Below are 26707 nucleotides of genomic sequence, written 5' to 3' on the forward strand. Positions count from 1 at the left end.
TGATACGCTGAATCTGATGGTGTGATTTTCATTAAAGTGCTATGACTTTTAGGGGTTGTTTCCCCTTTTCTTAAAAATAAGGCAAATTTTCTTTGGCGCGTAACTTTTGATGGGTAAGATTAAACTTGATGAAACTTATATATTTGAAATTAGCATAAAAATTTGATTCTATTGATGTACCTATTGGTATCAAAATTCCGTTTTCTAGAATTTAGGTTACTATTGAGCCAGGTCGTTCCTTACTTACAGTTCGCTACCACGAACTGTTTGACTGGCATTGCACGTACAATTTTCTACCTGTTAAGGAGTATCTTAGCAATTTCCTGAATTAAAATAAAAACGTGAATGGCTCAGAAATTGCTCATGCAGTACTGTTCAGCAATTTACCTGAAAGTTCATCACATCCCAATGAATTACTATTTTTTATTCTAATCTGCAAGAGTAGCCTAACCCGGGCCAGAAATGTACTTGTGTGTTCAATGGGATATATTGAATATATCAGGGTTGCAGCGGTAGCTAGCAGCCTAGTAAGAGACGATCACGCCCCATACTAAGAAATACAATAGCCCATTCTCCTAGAAATAGTGTCAGATCAAAACACAAAGTACACTATTTGAACCGGCTTGTACGAAACCCCTAAATAGGAAACTTACAGTCCCTTGGCTTGAACAACAAGAAAATACATTGGCTTGAAAACAAAAACAGTGGTTGTGCCAAAATATTCTTTATCGACAGCATTATTTTCTTTTCTTTCCGTTTTTTTCTTCCACAGCTAGCGGGGCACATGAACATCATAGAGATCTATTTAATGGTCCATTTTAAAGAAAAGTGCTGTATTGAGAAACTTTTATAATTAACAAAATCATTTTTTTTAATGAAATCAATTTTTTTGTGAAGAACAACATTTTCGTATAGCACTTGAATTACAAATGTTCTAAACATCATCGTGCATACGAGGATCAAAATAGGACTTTCATTTTTAACTACATAAAGGATCGGTTTAGTTTTTTATAAATGGTATTTATATAAGTTTAATTGTATGGAACGAACTCTAGCCCATAATAATAACCTTAAATACGGAAATCTACTTCTGGTGAAGCACAAGACGTTCCAATACTCTTAAAATAATCACTAATACCTGTTAATGGGTCTAATCACTAATAATCACTAATACTTAATAATCACTAATACCTGAATAACTGTTAATGGGTCTCTAACTTCTTTACCATTTGTATCAAAAAGCACCTCGGGATGCGACAATTTTTTTTTTTACCAAATGTTTTCCTAATACCAAATTCCAAGTTTTCCTAGGAGAGACGAATTTCGAAAATACCAAACTGTGTATGATAACGAACTATAAGAACGAAGGGAATCGGCCAAGTAGTAACAAACACTGTAAAAAAATTTAATAACAATGGATACATCAAAAGAATCGATTTTTTTGCTGACTCGAAATATATTAAATACATTGCGTTTACTGTTACTCATCAAAAACAACGCTCCTGAGGAAATTTGCACTTATTTACAAAAAAAAGGGGAAAAACACGCAAAAATTCAAGCCGTCTTAATATTAACTACATTATCAGATTCAGCACATCAGAGGATACTATTGCAGAGGTTTCAAGCTCCTATCTACAAAGATGTAAAATTTTGCATTTTTCTTACCAGAAGAAAGATCAAGGATGCGTGTTTATTTTATTATTTTAGGGGTGATCGGATCAAACCAATGGTCAGAAGATCAGAAGAACGCTCATTCGAATGGAAATCGAAAGCTCCAGTCCCTTTTTCAGTGACCAAAAGGAATGGAGGGCAATTAGCACCCTTCCAGGCCCTTTTTTCCAGGCCCAATTAGCACCAGGCCCAATTCAGCCCAATTAGCACCCTTCCAGGCCCTTTTTTCCCAAAGATATCTGATAAAAATTTCGAGATAGCCATTTCATTCAGCATAGTTGAAAGGTTTAGTAATGACACTTCTGGGGATAAAATGGTCCCCAAAGCCCATAGGGAAAGAACTGCAAGTTATGGAATTTACCCATTGTTTACATATATTTTGTAACTGGGAAATATACGGAAATATAAGTTTTTTTGGCGAAAATCTTCCTCAAGGGGAATTTTCCGCAAGCTGGATTTTCAGTGGGGAGGAAATTTTCCAGGTGGAATTTTACACGGGGGGAGGGGATTTTCTGGCGTGATTTGGAAACTGGTAACAAATGAAAAAAAAACAACAAGTTTTTCAGCTGAAAGTAAGGATCAACAATAAAGCTCAAAATGAACAGAAAGTATCTCATAGAACTACCCCTTCCTCAACCCTTGCTCTTTACGCTAAGGTTTGACTTTTTATCATTACTCTTTAAGAAAGACTGCTCAAACACAGGGGCCGTTGAATTTGAGTTATAAGTATCTTTACAGAACTTAAGGCTTTAGCATACAGAACGAGGATTGAAGACGGGACAGATCCCATAGTATGCGGCATAATTTCTGTTCGTTTTAAGTTTTAATGTTGAACCTTACTTTAATTTGAAAAAAAAACTTTTTTTAGTCTAATTTTCATAATGAACTCTTTCAATTTCTCTAAAATGCCTTACCAGCAAATTCTTGTAGTTTTTATTTCACATTATATTTAATCCTGTAGGATGCTTTATTACAATTTTGTATAGACGATTTTTCTCATTAATTGATCTGGAAAGTGGCTCATTCTTCCCATTTTTGTTTTTGGAGTTTTTGCTTATTTCCTTTTGGATTTCTATGCAGACAAAGAAGATAATTTTTCAATCAAAATATTATAAAATTAGGCTATATAATGATTTGAAAATTGCATATGAAGGTATTTTCTATTAAATACTCAATTCAAGTTTTTTTACCCATTTTTGCAGATATACTTCAGAGAACTAGGAACAAGGAAATTTGCCCCACACTTAGCTCACACTATTCATCAAAACTAGAATCCTCTTCGATAATAAAGCAAGTAAAGTATTTTGCTAAAGAGAAGTAACTCTGTGGATAATATTCACCTTTAAAAATAAAATCCATTCATATAGTTTGGGGGCGCATTAGCCTTAGTAGAATTTCCTTCCTTTTGCCTCTTGCCTATTGTTGCATGATTTGTTGCCATGTGGCTGCCCCCATTTTAAAGTTTCATAAAATTATCCTATTAAATTTTCAGATCTGCTATTAAAACTTTACGATAACAAGACCCATCAAAAAAGGGAATCCCATGTGATTAAAGAGTCTATTGCTATAATATGAACTTAGCTAGGCCGACAAGAAAGGAAAAGGAAATATGAAATGAAACAAGACTGTACTTATGGGGTGTATACAGATCCCCCCCTACCCCCTGTAATCAAAGTGAAACTAGAATAAAAGCGTGCCATTTAGGTGATATTACAGAAAAAATCTCACGTTTGCCCCTTTCCGAACCTTGACTTCCCTTCCCACTGGGGTCTAAGAGTTATTAAATAAAAAAAACAAGTTTTTTTTAACTGAAAGTAAGGAACGACGCTAAAACTTAAAAGTTTTTTATTGTTTAAACAAATGGAGTTGTGAGAAAGTCAAACTTTAGCGTAAAAAAGCGAGGCGTTGAGGAGGGGACAGCCCCTTTCATATATGGAATAATTCCTGTTCGTTTTAAGTTTTTACGTCGCTCCTTACTTTCAGTTAAAAAAAACTTGTTTTTTTTTTTTTTTGAATTTATTAATTTTACTTTTATTTGGTTAAATGGCTTTCTCGAAACTTGTTTAATTTTATTTACGAATGTTTTTATTAGTAATGAATATACGTAACTTACGAATTAACTTACGTACCGAACTTCTATATTCATATATTTTTAATACGTATATTAGGGGGTTCACCCCCTAGAAATACCTTACTCTTTAAGCTAAAGTTCGAATTTTGTTCTAATTCTTTAAAATGACCGCTTAATCACAAAGGCCGTTAATTAGAATAAATAGCTCTTATGAAAGTACTAAAAAATCTTTGGCTTAAAGAGCGAGGTATTGACTAGGGGATGAACCCAATAATATATGTAATATTTTCTGTTCGTTTTAAGTTTTGATGTTGCTGCTTAATTTCAGTTGAAAAACTTGTTTTTTTTATTTAATTTCTTATCTTTTTTTAAACAATGCTGGGAAGTACGGCGTCCCCTTCATAGCAATGTACCTTCCCCCATGAAAACTTCCTTCATGGAAAGATCCTCCTACATAGAATTTTTTTTTGTTTTATTTTTTTATTTCCGTAGGGGGGGAGGCTGTGTAAAATTCGAGAACACACCAGTTTTTATGTTAGTTTCTTCGTTACTTTAGAAATTAATTTGGGCTATAGATTTGCATATTAGGGGGGGTGTTAAGTATAGAGGATCTGTATGCAAAATGTGTTTGGTACAAGTGTTCTGCATATTAGATAGATAGATAGAGAAGTATATTTTAAAGCCAAATATACGGCCATGAACATAGTAAAATAACATAAGTGAAAGGCGCAAATAACATAAAATTTGATCAGCAATCATCATAAAACACTTAATTGAAACAATACATTAACCTAATAATAGTACTTAATACTTAGAAAAACGGTTATGGAAAAAAAACTCTTAACACTTGGAAAAAACACTTAAATGAAGCATAATATTTACTTTATACTGGGATTTTTTTATTATGTATATATATATATATATATATATATATATATATATATATATATATATATATATATATATATATATATATATATATATATATATATATATATATATATATATATATATATATATATATATATATATATATATATATATATATATATATATATAAAGTTAAAAAAATTTACAGATACCTCGCTATTCTTCTGTAATTTTTTGTGGACAGACATGCCTAGAAAGAATTGTTTTCTGACTTCAAACTGTCCAAATACTTTACCCCCCCCCTTAAGTTCAAATATATAGCCCAAATTATATATTCTGTCACTTTTCTTTGTGTTGTCTCGCGCTAAGCTGAAAAAAAAACTAACGAAGAAACCGGTTTGTTCTCGAGTTCTACATAGCATAAGCTTGAGTGAGCGGTGCATAACTCACAAGTACGAAAATTCCTCCCCACTATAGAAATAAAAAATTAAACTCAAATAATATTCTTAAATTTTGAAAGCCTTATATTCCACGGGGGGGGGTATTTTCCCGGGGGAGGGTATTTACCGGGGGGTATGTTACAGGGGTATTTTCCGCGGGGGGGGGGGGTATTTTCCACGAGAGGGTATTTTCTGGGGGTTGATTGGCAGGAAGGGGGGGGGGGGTAAACGCCGGCCACCATGTGTATATATGTATGTTCTCGAAAACGGCTCCATATTTTTTTCTGAAAATTGGTGTCTTGGGATATTCTTGCATAAAAAACGATCTAGATAGGTCAGAAGTCTGACAAAATTCGTTAAGAGCCCTAAGTTTTGTTTTGTGCAAATTACATCATGTACTATGTTAGTACATCCCATAAGCATTTCTTATGACATCATATATGGCATCATATAAACATTTTCTTATATGATGCTATGCATAGCATAGATAAGATTATTGAGTTTCCAACGCAACAGTTATTTGTATAATACAATGCCTGTTGGAAGGCCCAATAAAGAAAAATTTGCAGTTGCACATGATATACGTCAAGATTCTTTGGAACCGACATCTGAACTATCAAACGTAATAAGATACGAAAATTGACATCCTTGACCATCAATTGTGACAACACCAGTACGGGCAGCTAAAGCAAAGGCAGTTGCTAAATTGTCTAAAGTAATCAAAATCCAACAATGTCTCAAAAATTAAAATGAAGAGCAAACACATGGGCGGTAAGAAGATATGCGAAAACGACAATTAGAGCTTGTTAACAATAAAAATAAAGAGCAAAGACACACGCGGTAAGAAGACATACGATACCGAGGAAGTGAGCAAGTCAAAACTGAAGAGCAAAGACACAGACGGTTAGAATAAAAGCAGCGGCGTGTCAAAAATAAAAATGAAGAGCAAAGACACACACACATACACAAGGAAAAAAAAAAAGACACACAGTTAGAAGATATGCAACACCGAGCATGTGAGGAAGTCAAAAATGAAAATAAAGAGCAAAGACACACGTGGTTAGAAGACATGCGACACCGAACATGTGAGCAAGTCAAAAATGAAAATGGAGAGCAAAGACACATGAGGCTAAAAGACATGCGACACCAAACATGTCAGCGAATGAACGAAAATCAACCTGGACAGCGAGAATCAAAACGTGTCAAAATTAAAAATCATAGCGATGATGATTGGGTTTAGGATTTTGAAATGCATCAGCTCATCAATGCCTACCATACCTTTGTTAAAAAAACAAAGGTTAGGCGATATATATTTCATAATGACGAAAGATAAGCCGAGATAAAATGAACCAAACAAATTGAAAATGATAGCGATAATGATTGGGTTTTGAGATGGATAAGGTCATCAATGCCTACCATACCTTTGAAGATCAAAAATATGACTTGATAAATCGTTGGAAGAAAAAGAAGTTTTTATCCCACCACGCGAACCATTATAAGAAACAATGGTTTGGCGATATGTCTTTGATAACGATAAAATACAAGCCAAGCCCAAAGAAAAGGTTTTCGTCCCACCACCTGAACAATTGAAAGAAACAAAGAATCAGCGATATGTCTTTCATACTGATAAAAGACAAGCCGAGACAAAAGTTAAAGTTCTAATAAAAAATAGGTAGTTTTACAAAGGCACCGCTTCTTATTTAAGGTCCATTTGGACATCATGACATCAAGAAAAGGCTCAAATTGTTTGCGTTTAGAAGACGTAGATGCAATCTATAAAGTACATGTAATATTATATGTAATACAGTATAGAAGTGTACTCAATTATTTCAATGATTTTGCCCAGATCTATGTTATATAATTCACCTTTTTATCTGTCCCATCCCTCAAAAAGCAACACATTTTCCGGTGTAAGTGCCCGTCTCTATTCTCCAATAAAAAAAACACCATATTCTATTGCAAAATCTTTATTCGCACTTTGATGCTGGCGATTCAAAAATTTATTAGTTTTCTTAAGCATCGTAAAGAATTACAATTTCAGACCTTAGATTCGCGTAAACTATATAAACTTTCGAACACAAAAGATGTGAATAAATTACGAGTTATGTTCTGCGAAATAGCAAACGATAAAAAGATGAATAATACCCCAAAAATCTCTTTTTAATGTGCTACGGTAAGCGATACTATGCGATCAAATGTATGTCCTATAGTTGTAAAGTTTTTTAAAGGCTATTTTAAATTGGAATATTTTTGATGATTAAATCTGATTTTTAATATAAACTACATTCTAGTACTTATTCCTCTAACTTTGTCTTTTTGAACAAAGGTATTATTAAATTGACGTTTTAAATGAAGTATTTGAAGGTTTAACTTAAAGTATTTTCAATAGATATTTAAAGTTGATTTATAACATTGGCTGAATTCTTGAATTTAGCTTTGTCTTTTCAAAGCTTTATAAAACTAAAGTTAAATTGAAGTAAATATATATATTTTTTTTTATTTACAAACGGGTTACAATAAATAAATAAACAAACATCTCATTTAAAAAAACACAATCCAATGCATTACTGCATGCCGGACAAAACCCGAAAAAAAAAAGAAAAACACTTAAAAAAATATATATAATATTTTCTATTATTATCATTTATTTCCTCGGACCCTAATATAACCCAAAAAGGGTGCAACCCAAAAACAAATAAATATCTTCTCTCGCCTCCCTCTCCCACCCCTCCAACAAAAAAGTGGGAACATGAGAATCATCCACGCAAACAACGCAACACAACACACAACATTCACAAAAAGAGAGGAGAAAAAAAATAAATAAAAAAAGGGAAATAAATCACTCATCCATTCAAAACCCAAACAATCATCTCACCAACAACATTCAACCAATCATTCTCTACACACAACCACTAAAATCTTCCATATTGATAAAAACAGCTTACTCTGAGGGAATTTCGAAATTCATCCAGATCTGTCTTATTTTTTACCTCCTCGGGAAGTTTGTTCCAGACAGCCGGGCCATAAAAACGGATAGAAAATGTAGACCTTGTTGTTACAGGGAACAGGGTTCGTATTGAATGGGCATTTCTTGTCTCATACCTATGTTTAGCTTCGGTAAATGCAATCGAGAAACATGCAGGTAGTAGGTTATTAAAACTTTTAAACATGAATAATGCCGTGTAAAACTTAACTAGGCCAAAAAGTGGCATAATCTTAATACCGTCGTATTGCCTTCGAACCGAGTCAGAACCTCGCATTCCAGATAAAACACAAACAGCATTATTTTGTAGAACCCTCAGTGGCAGTAGATAAGTAATAAATGTCGCTGACCAAACACTCACACAATATAACAAATACGGATGAACTAGCGAGAAATACAGCATTCTTAAAATTTTAGGAGGGAAAAAATGTTTCAGTTTCCGCAGCATTCCAACATTCCTGGCAATTTTTGTACACAGTGATTCAATATGAGGTTTAAACAGAAGACACTCGTCAACTTGGACACCAAGATATTGAACATAACTATGTCTCTGGAGATATCCACTTTCTAGTTGAATACCATGGATCCAAGGATAATAATTAGTACTTCTTCCATATAGAATAAATCTATATAGTAGTGTAAAGTAAATATAAATTGTTTAAAAAAATAGAGTTGTGAGAAAGTCAAACTTTAGCCTAATGAGCGAGGCCTTGAGGAGGGGACAGCCCCTTTCATATACGGAATAAGTTCTGTTCGTTTTAAGTTTTAACGTCGTTCCTTACTTTCTGTTAAAAAACTTGTTTTATTTTATTTAATTTTTGAATGTTTTTGAATTAATGCAGGTTTTGATTTTGGCTCACCGTACATGAATAATTAAAAAAAATTTGAGCATTAATTTTACTTTTATTTGGTTAAATGGCTTTCTCGAAACTTGTTTAATTTTATTTACGAACGGTTTTATTAGTAATAAATATACCTAACTTACGAATTAACTTAGGTAACGACCTTCTATATTCACATATTTTTAATACATATATTAGAGGGTTCGCCCCCTAGTAAATTCCTTGCTCTTTAAGCTAAAGTTCGAACTTTGTTCCAATTTTTTAAAATGACCCCTTAATCACAAAGGCCGTTAATTAGAATAAATAGCTTTTATAAAAGTACTAAAAAATCTTTGGCTTAAAGAGCGAGGTATTGACTAGGGGGTGAACCCAATCATATACGTAATATTTTCTGTTCGCTTTAAGCTTTAATGTTGCTCCTTAATTTCAGCTGAAAAGCATGTTTTGTTTTTTTTATTTAATTTCTGTTTTTTTTTTAATAATGCTGGGAAATCCGGCACCCCCTTCATAGCACTGTCCCTTCCCCCATGAAAACCTTCTTCATGGAAAGACGCTCCCACAAAACCCCCGACCCACACCCCCCCAATTACCAGAAAAATCACCCCCTGAAAACGTCTGTATACTTCCCAATAACCAATACTATATGTTAACATTGGGTAAAGTTCGTAACTTTCAGCTCTCCCCCTGGGGACTTCGAGGGATTAAGTCATCCTAAAAGAAATAGTTATCATACTTTTGACCATGCTGAACAAAATGGCTATCTCAAAATTTTGATCGGGTGACTTTGGGAAAAAAAAATGAGCATGGGAGGGGGCCTAGTTGCCATTCATTTTTTTGGTCACTTGAGAAGGGCACTAGAGCTTTTAATTTCAGTTCCAATGAGCCTTCCCACGATATTCTAGGACCACTGGGTCGATACGATCACACCTGGGGAGAAAAAAAAAAAAAAAAAATAAACACGCATCCGTGATCTTTCTTCTGGCAAAAAATGCAAAATTCCTCATTTTTGTAGATAGGAGCTTGAAACCTATGCAGTAGGGTTATATGATACGCTGAATATGATGGTGTGATTTTCATTAAGGTTCTATAACTTTTAGGGGGTCTGTCCCCCTTTTTTCGAAAATCAGCCAAATTTCTCAGGCGCGTAACTTTTGATGGGTAGGACTAAACTTGATGAAACTAATATATTTGAAATAAACATTAAAATCTGATTCTTTTGATGTATCTATTGGTATCAAAATTCCGTTTTTTGAGTTTCGGTTACTATTGAGCCGGGTCGCTCCTTACTTACAGTTCGTTACCACGAACTGTTTGATTAATTTCAAGTACTGCTATTACCACTATGACTAAGACTCCTACTAATAATTATTCACTGCATCACCAAGTCACCTGAGGTCAACAAAACTACACATGCAACTCCTCTATCCCAGTCTGTCCAAAGCTTCGCTCTTAACCCCCTTCCGTAAAGTTCCAATTCTGGTCAAAGCATTTATTTAAACTCTTCCCACCACATTCAGGGACGAACGGCTTTTCGTTCAGTCCCAGATGGAAAAGCCGATCTATCATCCTTCGCCCTATTGTCCTTTTTTTTATCATCCTTCATCCGTAACGCATGGCCAAAGTGTCTTAACCTTTCTTTCACTATAGCCCTAGAGAGAGAGATTGAGCCATAATTTCCATACAGCTCACTGTTTGAAGCACGATGTGTCAAACGATTTCGTATCCTTAGAAAATTCTTGAAAAACACCGAACACATATTTCTGAATCTTTCAAAGGGCTTCAGTTACCATTTCCGTTTTCTAGAGTTTGGGTTACCATTGAGCCGGGTCGCTCCTTACTTACAGTTCGCTACCACGAACTGTTTGATTTGCATCTACCCTTTTTTGCTGAAGGTTTTGAAAACACAATTGCAATGACTGGAATGATATTTCATCATATATTTTGTTTTTTGTTTTCATTTGCACTATTTTTTTCAAATTCCTTGGAAATCTAGATTTCAGGAAGATATGAGGTTAAACCGATATCCTTGGGCCTCATTTTTACTTTAGATTTATGTGTAAGAGTTTCACTTTTATAAAAACATAGTTTTCCACGTCCACCGAAAACCTGCGCCCCGTGGAGGGCAAAGGGTTGGAGATAGATGCTTTAAAAGACGTTCTCACTCCTGAATTTTTTTGCATAGTTAATTTTGATTCTTAACATATTGCGAATTCTTCTACTTTCCAAGAATAAGATTTCCACCAGCAATCACTGATGCTATGAAGAACATTTCCAGAAAATCTATTTTCTAAGGAAAGTATCGAATCGACTCTTTCTTAAATGTTCTCCAACAGGTTAAAGCATGTCAAATAACGCCTTTTGAACTTCTACTGCCGTAGATAATTTCGAAGACCACACTGCCTTTCCATGACGATAAATAAAAAGTTCAAATAGGGATAAATCCTTTTAATAGACAGTGATAACTTCCGCAAAAAAATACTAGATATTTCGGTCACATATGGAGTGGCCGTCAGCAGTAGTAATACTCTGATTACTACTACTGATGTATTTTACTATTACTGCTGATATACTACTAATGATTACTATCATGATGTAGCAATAATAATACTCTGATTGCTGCTACTGATGTATGATTCCTGATGACGGTCACTGCATATGTGACCGAAATAACTAGTGTTTTTTGTAAAATTTATCACTGTCTATTAAAAGGATTTATCCCTATTTGAACTTTTATTTTTCTACATCCAAAAAAAATATCATGCATGTAACTAATGCAATGAATAACATTTCCAGTTGTCTGGAAATGTTTCCAGTTTCCAGACAACGGTTTCTGAAAATGTTCCCCAATAGGTTAAAACGGGTAACAAACAGGTCACATAACACTTTTTGAACTACCTCTATCAAATTGAAAATTAACACCATACATAACACTGATGCTATGAGGAATAAATTCAGAAAATCACTGACAGTCATAAACTCATTATCGGAGAAATTTGTGATCAGGAGAGAACAGCTATTTTCCCTTTGATCTCAAAATTCCGAGTACTCTGCAAGACATTGCTGTCACTATGAAACTGTTTTATCCCACAAGAGCTTAGACTAGGGTTCTTAACACAAATAATCAGTTTTGGAAACATTATAAATGCGAGAAAAAAGTGACACGGATAAGTATAGTAATCATCACAATAATACTATGAAATAAGGTACTATTAATCTATTTCATTGGAATATCATAATAAATTTTATTGATAAAGTATTATTTCAACCATTTGAATTTTTTGGAGACTTTGTTTGACAAGGGGGAACGGACTCACCTTCAACACTACATCATAATGTTTTAAGTGAATCTCTTCGCATCAAATGCCAGGGAATATCAACCAGTTTGAGTACCTTTACTGTTGAATAGCTATAGTCTTTCACGTTCCCCGAGGCTCCAGAAAACCCCCTCCATCCTTAGAATACGTTCCGGTTTAGAGCATTCTGGCCAAAAATAAATTTACGTTTGAGACCTCTGGGAAGAACCATTCATTTTGGGGGAAGTAATAAAAGATAAAATGGGGATAAGTCCTTTTATTAGACAGTGAAAAACATACACAAAAGTTCTGAATATTTCGACCTTCCGGTTCATTGGCTGAGAGAGTTCATTCAAAGTCTTGAGTTCTTTAATATTCCCTAAATGTAAGTTGAATCTTTAATGAAGGTGGATTCTTCTTCTTCTTCTCATTGCAAATGAAATGTTGCTGAAAAAATACCTGATTCCGGGAAACTTTCATTGAATTAAGAGAAACAACTTACCTATAATTCTTCAATGTATTTTTTAAGTGAATTTCTTTCAATCCAACACTAGATGACTTTTGCTGGTTTTTGAACAGTAGCAGCAACTTTTCTGTCTAGACTTTTCAGCAACACAAAAAATTGCGTCGACTTTTCGTTACTTGTCAATAGCGTAAGGGCTAAACGAAATAAAATACATAAATATTGTCAGTAAAACCAGTATTTCTATCCTTTAAAAAATTATCCACATGAATTATCTTTATACACCTTAAGAGAATAACAATTTTTAATAAAGCAAAATTGTAATTAAATACTCTGTATTTGTTTTGTTCTTCTTTGGAAAATTATGACGGGTATCAAAGGCTTTCTTTTCCCGGGTTTTTGATGTACGGAAAACACTTTAATAGAAAAAGCGAGAGTGCAGCGATTCATAAGGCAGTATGTTATAAAAAATAAATGTTATAGAAGAATGGAAAAATTTGAAAGGCATTCTGGTTTTTTCTCATTAGAAAGAATCGGCTATTTTTCAAAGAAGCAATCTTTAAGACGTTCAAAATACCACAAAACGATTTTTATACCGAAAGATTTGATTTCCAACTATTATTTAAACTAGAAAAAGGATATGTGTAGTTAGACAAAGAAAAATCTATTCATGCCTTACAAACCTTCTAAGATTTTTTTTTCTAACAAAGTTTTTCTTAAGTAAATAAATAGCGAAATTGAAGTATAAAGTGAACAAAGATTATTGCTTTACAGTATGCAAGATATTAGCCTACCTAAGATTCCAAAAAAAAACTTCTCCTCTCTTAGAATACTTTCTGGTTTAGAACATTCTGGCCAAAAATCAATCTTTGTTTTAAATTTCCGAGAGTAATATTTACAAAGATTTGATTTTCAACTATTATCTAAGCTAGAAAAAGTCTATGTGTAATTAGGCAAACAGAAACTTGCTAATGCTTTGCCAAACTTCGGAAATGAGTAGTGAAGTCAAAATTTAAAACGAACAAAATTTATTGCTTCGCAGTATGCATAATATTCTCCAAGAATACAGAAATTGCCTTTTTAATTAATAACCTGAAAATGCCTTTACTAATACCTTGCAAACCTTCAAAGATATAATTTTTTATAAGACAAACTTTTCTCACGGATAAGAACATCGAAGTTGGAACTTAAAACGCACTAAAATTATTGCTTGGCAGTATGCGACATATATTTACAAAACAAGCTTAAATGAGCTGGCTCGACATATTTTGCAATATTCGCAGAATTCTAAAACTGCCGCTTTACTGAAAACACAAAACCGCCCTAAAAACAAAAGGACGCTCTTGGAAAAAAAAATTCTATGAGTAGCCTACAGAAGAAAAGACCCATTTATAAGCCGTTCAATAGTCATTCACCGACCATATATATAAAAAAATTTCAGTATACAATTATAATTCTCGAAAACATTCAAGGAAGCTAAGTTTTCAGTAAAGAGCTAGTTCTTAGAATTCTACTGAAATTGGAAATTAATACAAGGCACTTTATTTAAACTAGTTTTCTAGATCTATCTTGCATAATCTACGAAGCAATAGTTGTTGGTTTTTTTTTTTCGTTTGGTTTTTGCTGTTTGTTGTTGTTTGCCGCAACGTTTCGTTGGTGTTTTTTTCCAGTTAATAAAAATAATTTTTGCTGGTTTTATTTTTGTTACAAATCCAGGCACTTTTGTCTTATAGCCACAACACCCAAGATCTTGTATCGCGAACATGAGACAATACTGGTTTTCATGGTCTTTATACCAGACAATATTAGCTTCTGCTCGGTGGGAAACTACATTGTAGCTATATTTTAATTAATATTTAGTTGGAATTTTAGTCAGGTTAGGTTAGTTTACGTTAGTATTCAATATAATGCGGTCTGGGCGGCCCCCCTTCCATAATTCTTTGTTGTAGGTTTCATAATTTTGCTGGTAAATTATTATATTTTCATCATATTTTGTTTTATATTCTTTAGAATTAACCAAACTTCACTTCTTGACAGAACTTGAGTGTGGTGGCATTGAAACACAAATACCCAAATCCACGATAAACCTTAGAAAAAGATCTTTGTTTAATTTAGAAAATGAAATCAAACAAGTCAATGAGACTTTTTCTTTCCCACGAGATAGGCCTATGTTCAACCTTGTCACTTAACGAGAATTCAGGTGGTATGTTCGGGTGCTATTCACATATCAAGAATTAGTTACTTTCATGAAAATGAAAAAAAATTAATTTTTTTCATGAGGTAGTTTTTTTAAACAAATTTTTTTTTCAAGTTTTTTGCTTACAAAGAGGATGGGAATATATAACAGGGGGATTCCAAACCTCTTGTTAAGAATTTTTGACCATATAGGTTATAATGGAACCTTCGTTATACTTCCCAGCATTTTCGCTGCAGAAGGCGCCACATGGCAGTTTACCATAGTAATATTTACATGAACTTATAAGAAAGACATTGCGAGAGGCAGTATGTTTTAAATCAGCCATTAAACATCTCTCTGAGCAAATTCAGTAGCCAGCTACCCAAGGCATCCAGACGGTAGGGGGTTTGAACCTCCCCCCCCCCCCCGAAATGTTTGTCCGAATTTTAAAAACGTAGCAAAAATGAATATAAACAAATTTTTGATGTGTTTTTAAAAGTTTGTGTACCCCCGCCCCCCCCCAAAAAAAAAAAATCCAGGATACGGCCCTGCAGCTACCCTTGGCAGACAAAAAAAAAATAGAAATAATAATGAGATGAATACTAACCCTGCAAAAATGAAGTTGTTTCTCCGTTTTCACGATGAGATAAAAACCTCCGGCTAAGTATTTTAGCTAGATTGGCTGTCATAGAACTTATACAATTTCGACCCTCTTTGCAAGAGATTGATGTTTTGAGGCACAAAATGGCCAAAAAAGCCACTTTGGTGTAGTATTTGCTTTTGCTACGGTTGTGGCATTAACTGCAACCTATTAAAGTATCCAAATACTGCAACATAGTGACCGACAATTTAAAAATGTTAAGTCATGAGAAATCTCTATTTGAAGCTGATTCAGGAATGGTAACTATGATTTCGATTAATCTTAATGGTAAAAGTTAATTGCAAAAACAAATTCAGGGGAATTTCGAAAAATAGCCTCGAACCCCATAAAAATGGTGTCAAACTGAAATTGAAACTCCATTATTAGAATTTCCATAGCCAAAAAACCCATTCAGGAGAATTGCAGTCCGCATCCTGAGCAACTAGGAAAACACTTCTTCACATGGGGAGCAGCGATGTGTCTCCTTTTTTTCGTATCCTTTAGTTGGGCACTGAAACATCATAGAGAGATATTTAACGGCTAGTTTGAACGGAAGTAAATATAGCAAGTGCCTTTTGTAAGTACCAAAAGATAATATTGCAATAAATCCAATATCGACAAAAAAATAAATCTTCACATACAAGATGACAGAACACACGTATTATTTTTTTTCTCGGCATACACATAGCTTTTGAAAAGTTGTTTCTCAGGGGGTATGGTATCATATTTGACTGACTCCACCGCCTGATTCCCTGGAATTCGTTCTTTGCTACATCCCAGCTAACAAGAAAGCAAAGTTTTTTCTGTATGTGGTATATATGCTACTGTGAATGTCCAAAATCTAGCTAATGTCGACATTCACCGTTGAATGTCTAAAATTCCTTTTCTCTGCTTGGATTCAATTAGCTTTGCAAATCAGCTTTTTCAGTCTTACGCAAGCTTTGATGGTAAAAGTTAAGGTTAGGTCGGGTTATGATAAATTAGATTATAAATCTCAGAAATGGGTTAAAAACCTAACCTGTTACCATCAAACCTTGCTTAAAACTGGAAAAGTTGATTGGCAACGCTGACCAAGTCCAAGGAGAAAAAAGAAGATATTTCAGACATTCACTGGTGAATTTGGACATTCACCAATTTCGACATTCATAGCAAAATATACACTAAATACCATTTAATTGTGGTCAAGACTCATATCAGCTTCGGTTATGGCATTGTTTATTAAGATTTTCTATTTGTAATATAAGGACTTAATTGTCATAGTGTTTTCTTCGGAATTTGGGGGTAAACCCTGTAGATGAAACTTACAGCCCTGTCTTGAACAAAAGGGAAAATCTCTTTTTTTGGCATGGGAAGCACCGATCGCTTTTGTAATGAACAAAACACAATATTTGTGCAAAATTCAATTAATTGACAAAATACTGCAACTTCATATACTAAATGATAAACGACGTCTTAATTCCAGGTTACAACCATAAATGACGTTAAAAGTAAAAACTACATTATGATGTTAGTTGCAACTGGGGTTCCTTCTTTACTATATCCAGCTAATCACGTTATAGAGCACCCTAAGTAACGGTAAGGTTCTATTTAAGAAAGTTAACTTAGTGGTGTATCCCGCATAAAGGTAAAAAGACATCAGGATAGCCAAATTAGACTTGGATCGATTCTTTTTAGAAAAATTTGAACTATTTAGGACTTAATAGGATGTAGCCAAAGCAGATTAGGATTTGATCAATCATGTAGACCTTTCGAAGAAGGATCATATGAGAAGCCAGGGTCTATTGGCAAGGCTTCAGCGCAAACCAAAGGGTCAACTGGGACATAAGGCAGGTAAGTCACAGATGGTTGGGACGGAAGCCCTCCTCATATTTATAAAACCTTGGTAATCACTGCGGCATTCATGTCACTGTCAGCTGACGATTTATTAATAAACACGGAGCTCACTGCAGCCTGGCCCATGGTTTCCCTCTTTGGTTGCTATCTCTACAACCATGATACGAGGAAACTGAGTGAATCAATCTACAGAATTTGATTTGATTGAGGAGATGGAAGGCAAATTTAACTTTTCCAAAAAAGATCATATAGCGCCTTTGAATTTACCATAGGCTAGATGCACTTTGATCACTGTGCTTACAGTTTTTTGCCTATAGATGGACAGAATTTCATAAAAACTAATTTTGCAGGCCTACTTTCAACAGTGGATAAAAAAAATTAGAAGAGGGTTTGTTTCCATTGGCATTATTGTTAATATTAGTAAATAATTTGAACCACGAGTGCAAGCAGGAATGAGAGGGAATTAAATCATACATTTTTTTTCTCCGAAGTACTAAAAATGTTCAAAAGTACAAATGTTTGGAAAAAAAAACTCTTTTGGCAGGAAAAAAATCTTTGTTCAAATTCGTCACTTTTTCCCTTGGAAAATTTCTGCAGACTTGCCTAAGCCCAAAAATTGTTTTGTTGGCACCTATAGTTTGACAAAACCTACATTATTGGGTTCTGTCAACTAACCATATTAGCTGCTCCCTGCTTTCAAACCAAAAAAATTGTCGTAACAAGAGGTTTTAGTGAATTTAAGATATTAGTTTATTAATGAATGACTCCAAGAAAACACTTGAAAATTATGTATTCACTGGCAATTGTGTATCATGCCCCAGCGAAAAAAAAAAATCTGAAATGAAGAGCCTCCAATCGCTTTCCTGAACTTGCCTCACAGTGTAAAAAGATGGAAAACCCTACCATGAAGCAATTCTTTTTTCACCTTTACTTTTTAGTCAGATAAATTAAATAATCAGAAAGTATCTATGGGGCTCAAGTGCCAAAGACAACAAAATAAATTTTTTTGGACCCCTGGATCCTCATCAGGCTTATGTATGAAAACCACGATTTAGAATTTTTTTTTTTTTCAAAATCATGAATTTTTTAGTGCACTATCACAATTTGTCGGTGTTTCCTCATTGAACCGCGAAAGTAAATAAGCAAAATTAATAAGTTAAATTTGACAACGCTCTCCGTCTGTAAAAATTTAAACATTAGCAATCTATTTACATCTTCAGCAAAGACTTAGGCTTAAGACTCTTAGGCTATTTGGTGCCATAATGTTTTAGCTTATTTTTTGCCGGTTTTTCACTCAAATTTCTTTTTTTTATCAAAAATTTGAGCTTCCATTTCCCCGAATTTTTAAAAACATTTATACTTGTATCAGTTTCCACTTAACCGATTAAAACAGTAAGATTTCATTTTCAATGTCCTTGGTACTTTAAGAAAGGATCGGACAAAGGTCCACAGAGGAAAAAGAAGAAAAGTAAACGGAATGTATGTAATAAATTTTTTGGGCTAAATTTAAATTGGGCTAAATAGTATTACTGAAAAGCCCGCCTGCTGTTAATAGAAGAAGAAGAAGAATAAATTAGAACGAAGCTGTCTAAATAAGCCAAGACTACCAATATAAATGGAAATATGCAGTGCCTGTGCTTTGAACAGTGTCCATTTAACAGAAATACCGAACAAAAAAGAAAACAATCTCTCTTATACACTATTTGACAGTTTAAAATTATGTTGGGCTAATATTAAGACTTTAATTGATTACAGTACATCGGCTTAAAACTAAAGATGGACTACCGTGGAAGCACAAATTCAACTTCATTATATTATATGGAATTACAGCAACTGTTCTGGTTTTTGTTTTTGCAAATTACATGTTGTTTCACGCATACTGTTGCTATGTATCTTTTTTCGTGTCTTCTTTTTTATAAAGTGAGGTTTGCCAAAGATTTGAGCTATAGTGCAGATAGATCTAGCGTTGCCAAAAAGAAGATTGAAATTTGCAAATGTTGTGTGTATTGCGGGAACTTAAAAAACTTGTATTGGGACAAGTCTTCAAATTTTACGTGGGTTGAATGATGATTCATTCTAATTCAGTTAAAATAGGAACCAATTGATTTTCATTTTAAGGTGCAGGTATTAGAGTACAAGGACAGCAATTGGGGGGAGGGACATGGAGTGGAGGCAACTACTCCCCCTCCTTGAGTTTTGAAAAAAAATTGTATTTTCATTTAAAAAGCCAAAAGACAAAATACCCCTACTTAGATTTTGAATTTGCCTTTTCTCGTTTCTTCATAAAATAAAATCCTTATTCCCCAACATTTTCGTGAATCATCGCCCTGTAACAGCCCTTCCCCATTTTTTTTACACCTTTTCAGCGAAACTGTCTGAGGGTTTAGCGGCTCTCAGAGAAAACGCACACCTGGTGCCTCGTCCCAAGCGTGGTGAAAGTGCACCAAATACGAAAATTTGCCAAGCGTTGCGGGGACTTTGCCACGCGTGGCGGAGCTGTTCCAGGCGTGGTGGAAGCATTCGGTACACTTGGCTCTCTGACATGTACACCAAATGGCGGAAATAGAGGACCTTTCAATAATTTCTGAGCAGAGACAAATAACATCTTCACTATGTGTGAAGTTCTGACTGACAAGTTTGCTTCCTCACTTTCCTTAGTACGTTGCTCAGACATCTCCTCAAAATTCCAGACATAATGAAACCGTTTGAAGGACTCAAAAGATATGCTACCATTGGATATCTATGCATATATACTATTTTCTTTAATGATGTATAGAAAATACTATCTTGTGCCAGTAGTTTCAATTAATGAGTTGCTTTAACATCTATTTTGATTTCCAAAGTATATTTCCCAGAAATTCACCTTCCGCTTGAGCAAAATATTACTCAACTCAACATCATTGATGCGCTTGCACAAGCTGCTCCATTTAACAATTTCCTAACAAAGTTCTTAGAAAAACGAGGAAATTTTGAAGTGGATTTGACGATACTGACCACTAAACAAGCGTTCCAAGATAAGCGTACGAATAATTACTCGAGAGATTTTGAAGGAAAAACTTTATGAAATGAACCGATCAAGTAAACAAGGTACACAAGGCTCTTCCATTTTGCCCCAAAATTCAGAAATTTTTCTTGAAATTCCTCCCATAATGCTCTAATGTTTCATGCAATTCACCAATATCCATCCCCCACACTTCCTGAAATTCATCAAGTGGCCTTTAGTTGAAACTGAAAGACGTAGGAGGACGATAGTTCGATTCCCACAGATCAAAATAAAAAAAAATTCAATTGTTAATATGAAATTCATTTCTTAACAGGCAACTGAAAACAAATGTGAACGTGTTTTATCAATTCTTGCCTCTTTCAATTTTATCTGTCCAGTCTCACCAACGGACAAAAACACCTCGTATGTTTTATCTTTTGCTAAAATTTGCTTAAGATGATTTTCCCCGGACAAACACAGCTACAAAATACAATCTACTAAATAGCACAAAAAAATAACAATATTTTATGATATACTTTGTGTTGTATTTTGTAGATTAGTTAGTGAAATAATGGTTTAGTCACTGAATAAAATCATTCATGATTTACCCCAATCACGCATAACGCTCCCGGCCGAATGCCGAGAATCATTAGATCGGTACATGCGCTACGCGGATCATACATAGGTATGCATGCAAATTTTTTCAAAGTTTTTGCTTAGGTGTTTATTATTTTTTAATAGCCATAATTTTCGGTTCGATTTCTATTCATTTTAGGTTTCAACTTCAATTTGCCTTAAGTTTCAACTCAGAGGCGGTTTTGAGAGGGGACAGAAGGGGCACTTGCCCCGGACACAGAAACCTTAGGGGCGCAAAATTTCAAATCAATAATCTAACGATTATAATCATTTTTTAATTTTGTTATTTTTATTAAAATAAAGTAGAGGACGTAAACAATCAAATTGAATCCAAAATTTCATTTTCCCCATATCTTCATCGCCAATCCTTGAAAATATTAAATAAAAAAAACAAGTGTTTTTTAACTGAAAGTAAGGAGAAACGTTAAAACTTAAAACGACAGAAATTATTCTGTATATGAAAGGGGTTGTCCCCTCCTCAATGCCTCGCTCTTTACGCTAAAGTTTTTATTGTTTTAAAAAATAGAGTTGTGAGAAATGGTCTAGTTTTTTACCCGGTACTATATATGTTAACAGTGGGTAAAGTTCATAACTTTCAGCCCTCCCCTCGGGGACTTTGGGGGATTAATTCCTCCTAAAAGACATATTTATTATATTTTCGACCATGCTTAACAAAATGGCTATCTCAAAATTTTGATTGGGTAACTTTGGGAAAAAAATGAGCGCAGGAGGGAGCCTAGTTCCCTCCATTTTTTTTGGTCACTTAAAAAGGGCACTAGAAGTTTTAATGTCAGTTTGAATGAACCCTCCCACGATATTCTAGGACCACTGGGTCGATACGATCACTCTTGGAGAAAAAAAAAACAAAAAAAAACAAATAAACACGCATACCTAATTTTGCTTTTGACAAAAATACACCAGTTCATATTTTTGCAGATAATATCTCGAAACCTCTACAACAGGGTTTTCTGGTACGCTGAATATGATTGGTGTGATTTTCTTAAGTGTTCTATAACTTTTAGGGGGTCTTTCCCCCCTTTTTCGAAAATCAGCCAAATTTTCTCAGGCACATAACTTTTGATGGATATGAGTAAACTTCATGAAACTTATATATTTGAAATCGGTATTCAAATCTGATTCTTTTTATGTTTCTATTGGTGTCAAAACCCCATTTTTAGAGCTTCGGTTACTATTGAGCCGGGTCGCTCCTTACTTACAGTTCGTTACCACGAACTGTTTGAAAAGTAAGTAGACCAAATTTAAATAATTTTGGTGTTTTTGTGATATTTGTATTCAAATTTTGTTAATGAATGGAAATTTTGTTGATGAATGAAAGTTTTGTTAAAACCTAGCCTGAAAACTGTTAGAGAGAGGGGAGGGGGTGATAATCAAGATTTCACCCCGAGGGCAAGAGGCTGGAACCACCACTATTTCAACATCACTATTTTGCTCTTTACTTTATTCTTCTTTTTTTTATCCTGAGAAGATTAGTCAAGGATTCGAGTTTATTTGTGGTTGTTTTACCTTTTTTTGTCTTTCAGGGGTAATCAAGCTTAACCAGCAGTCATAGAATACTGGGAGAGGGCTCATTCAACCGGATATATTCAGTACTACTGCCCTTTAAAGTAATAAAAGAAGTCGCAAGACAAAAAAGTGCAAGTTCAAGTGCCTTTTTTAGACAATGATCTCGAAGCTTCGTTTGGAATTATGGTACAGTACTTCGTGATTTTCAGCCAAATTTTAAGGGGGAGCGGTACGAAAATATCCCTTTTAAGGGAGCAGGAGCTTCAAAACCTGTTTTCACGAAATAATTCTGAAACTTCCGTGAAGTACTTTTCAGATAAATTGTTTTATCAAATATTTTATTTGAACAAAAACACGTAGATTAAGCGTTTATTATTTTGTGGTGTTGAGGGGCGGCAGACTCCCCTTGTGGTTAAAAATTTCGGTTATAACATGATCGATTAAATATACTTGCGTATGGCGAGGGGAAAAAGAGAGCAGCACCCTCTCCAAGACCAAGAGTTTTCTTAGGAACTCTAACTCTATCCATATATCGAAAAATTATGGCATGAACATTTCTAGCATTTTAGAATCCCCTTCAATAATTTTGGGGGTCCACTCTTCCCCTGGGGGTCCACTCTTTCTGCACGGCCAATTGTGTCAAACCAATGATCGTGGAAAACAGAGAGAAGTGCTGTTCAAAAGTTTGTTATATTTATATTGTCGTTTTTTTTCAAATAACAAGAGGTGGCGCGTTAGCCAACCTATAACTTGCTGCTAGATTTCCTCAATTAGAGCCAAAGTGTTGTCAGTCAAATATTGTGATAAATCTTTTCTATCTATGATCGTGAAATATCCTATAAAATCTACTCGTTTACAAGAATACTCCCATCAGGGTTGCCATTTCACTCTATGAAACTATCTTACCAAAAAAGTGCTGCTAGAAAAAGAAGTACTCTCTTCAGCATTTTTTCGAGCGTGTTTAACGGAAAAGCTAGCACTAAATAAGAGCGTGAAAGCTATCTTTCTGTACTAGCTTCAACACGAAGGACGATGAGATGAAGTACAGTGGGATGTAGTACCTTTGAGAATCGCTTTATTTCGTCAATTAAATAAAAAAAAAACAAGTTTTTTCAACTGAAAGTAAGAAGCAACATTAAAACTTAAAATGAACATAAACTATTACGTATAAGAGGGAGGTTCCCCCTCCTCAACATCTCAGGATTCACTCTAAAGTTTTTTTGGTACTTTACTGTTCGAGTTAAGTTTTAATGCTGCTCCTTACTCTCAGTTGAAAAACTTGTTTTTTTATTTAATTTCTGATCATTTTTCAAATTATGCCAGGACATCTGGCTCCACCTCCACGGAAAAATCCCCCTCGCCACGGAAATATCCTCTGGACAATTCAATCCTGGCGAAAACCAGTCCTGGACAATTACCCTTAACATCTCCATTTATAAAATTGAATCGGTAAAGAGAAAGTAGGACATATAAGGAAATTTCGTACAGGAATTCTGGGAAATTCATCCAGTGTAAAATTTCCCCTGATAAAATCACTCATTGGAAACTTCCCTCTCCATGGCAAATTTTCCCCGTCAGAAATCCCTCCTCTCCCAGCAGAAAATTCGTCCTTCCCTCCCCACCCGAAAAATGCATGCATAGGTCTACTTCCCAATACCAAATACTATACGTAATACAATGGACAAATTTTATAACTTAAAGACCTTTCCCCAGGAGTTTAAGGGGCTAGGCTATCTCCAAAGACATAGTTATTGGGCCTTTCAACTATGCTGAACAAAATAGATATCTCAAAATTTTGACAGGACGATTTTGATAAAAAGTGGCGTTGCAGGGGGCCTAGTTGACCTCCATTTTTTGGTCACTTAAAAAGGGCACTAAAAATTTTCCTTTCCGTTAAGATAAATCCTCTCTCGATATTCTAGGCCCATTGGGTCGACAAGATCACCCCTGGGAAAAAGCAAACAAACAAACAAACACGCATCCATGATCTTTCTTCTGGCAACAAAATTCCACATTTTTGGAGATAGGAGCTTGAAACTTCTACAGTAGGGTATTGATACGCTGAATCCGATGGTGGGATTTTCATTACAGTTCTATGACTTCTAGGGGGCCTTTTCCCCTTTTTTTGAAAATCTGACAAATTTTCTCATGCTCGTAGCTTTGGGATGGGTAAGACTAAATTTAATAAATCTTGTGCATTTGGAATCAAACAGTTCGTGGTAACGAACTGTAAGTAAGGAGCAACCCGGCTCAATAGTAACCGAAACTCTAAAAAACGGAGTTTTGATACCAATAGATTCATCAAAAGAATCAGATTTTTATGCTGATTTTAAAAATATAAGTTTCATCGAGTTTAATCTTAACCTTCAAAAGTTACTCGCCTGAGAAATTTTTCTTTATTTTCGAAAAAAGGAGGAAACAACCTCTAAAAGTCATAGAACTTTACTGATAATCATACCATCAGATTCAGCGTATCAGAGAACCCTACTATACAAGTTTCAAGCTCCTAGCTGCAAAAATGTGGAATTTTGTATTTTTTGCCAGAAGGAAGATCACGGATGCGTGTTTATTTGTTTTTTTTTTTTTTTTTTTTTTTTTTTTTTTGTTTTTTTTCCCCAGGGGTGACCGTATCGATCCCGTAGTCCTAGTATATCGTGAGAGGGCTTATTCAAACAGAAATTAAAAGTTCTAGTGCCCTTTTTAAGTGACCAAAAACATTGAAGGGCAACTTGGCCCCCTCCTCCGCTAATTTTTCTCCCGGGGGAAGGGCTGCAATTTATGAACTTTGCCCATTGTTTACATATAGTACTGGTTAATGGGAAGTATACAGATGATTTCAGGAGGGATTTTTTTTTCTGGTGGGGGGGAGGATTGGGTTACGGGGGAGGATCTTTCCATGCAGGATGCTTCCTTGGGGGAAGGGACATTTCTATAAAGGGTGCGCCGGATTTCCCAGCGGTATTTAAAAAAACCATCAGAAATTAAATAAAAAAACAAGTTTTTTTAACTGAAAGTAAGGAGCAACATTAAAACTTAAAACAAACAGAAATTATTACGCATATAGGGGGTTCGCCCCCTAGTCAATACCTATGCTAAAGTTTTTTTTAGTGCTCCCAAAAGAGCCATCTATTCTAATTAACCGGCCTTTGTGATTCAGGGGTTTGTGATTCGAATAATATTCGAACTTTTGCGTAAAGACTGTGGTATTGACTAGAGAGGTGAACTCCCTAATATATGTAAAAAAACATACGAATATAGAAGATCGTTACGTAACTTAATTCGTAAGTTACGTCAGAATAAAATTTCGAGAAAGCCATTTAACCAAAAAAAGTAAAATTAACATGCAAATTTTGTTTTAATTATTCATGCACGGTAAGCCAAAATCAAAGCTGCATTAATTCAAGAACTTTCAGAAACTAAATAAAAAAGACAAGTTTTTTTTAACTGAAAGTAAGGAGCGACAATAAAACTTAAAACGAACAGAAATTATTCCGTATATGAAAGGGGCGGCCCCCTCCTCAACCCCTCGCTCTTTACGCTAACGTTTGACTCTGTCTCACAACTTTAGTTTTTAAAACAATAAAAAACTTTAGCGTAAAGAGCGAGGCGTTGAGGAGGGGACAGCCCCTTTCATATACGGAATAATTTCTGTTTGTTTTAAGTTTTAATGTCGCTCCTTACTTTCAGTTAAAAAAAAACTTGTTTTTTTTTATTTAATTAGCATAATAAGCCAATTCTTTTGATATACCTATTGGTATCAAAATTCCATTTTTAGAGTTTCGATTGCTATTGAATCGGGTCGCTCCTTACTTACAGTTCATTACCACGAACTGTTTGATTACACTCTTCTTTAGTTTGTGTGACTAAACTCTTAAGTAATGATTCTGTCGCTCATTTAGTTCGTTCGTTCGTTGTTCTTATTATTTCAATAGTCTTATACGGAAAGGCGTACCCAGGATTTTCGTTGGGGGGGGGGGACAAAAACAAGCTTTAAAAAAGCATCAATAATTTGTTTATATGCCTTTTTGTAATGGTTTTACGAATCGGAAAGAAATTTAGGTAGGGGGGAGTCAAACCCTTAAAGCCAATCTCCATTTGCCAGATTCTACAAATCTGCCATCTTGCGGAAAAAGCAACATCGAAGGTTCCAGTAACTGCAAACTGCCAATACAGAGCCGGAAAAGAAGTCTCCATTGAAATAAAATTTGCAGATTGGCAGTGCAGATTTGCAGAATCTGCCAAATGGAGACTGGCTTTTACCCCCTGGATACGGCCCTGCTTA

At 34.7% G+C, this 26707-nt stretch overlaps 1 long non-coding RNA gene across 1 annotated transcript in view; it reads right to left on the reverse strand.

Annotated features, from left to right (window-relative positions):
* Positions 1-26707, reverse strand: part of LOC148955651 (uncharacterized) — a 220038-nt gene that overhangs the window by 122980 nt on the left and 70351 nt on the right. Inside the window, exon 3 of the long non-coding RNA XR_016143160.1 lies at positions 12673-12830. This is a non-coding gene — a long non-coding RNA (uncharacterized LOC148955651). The remainder of the gene's footprint in view (positions 1-12672; positions 12831-26707) is intronic.

This window comes from Artemia sp. Qi Xiang Cuo, chromosome 2, assembly GCF_049724085.1.
Source record: "Artemia sp. Qi Xiang Cuo chromosome 2, ASM4972408v1, whole genome shotgun sequence".
In the NCBI taxonomy this organism is placed as follows: domain Eukaryota; kingdom Metazoa; phylum Arthropoda; class Branchiopoda; order Anostraca; family Artemiidae; genus Artemia; species Artemia sp. Qi Xiang Cuo.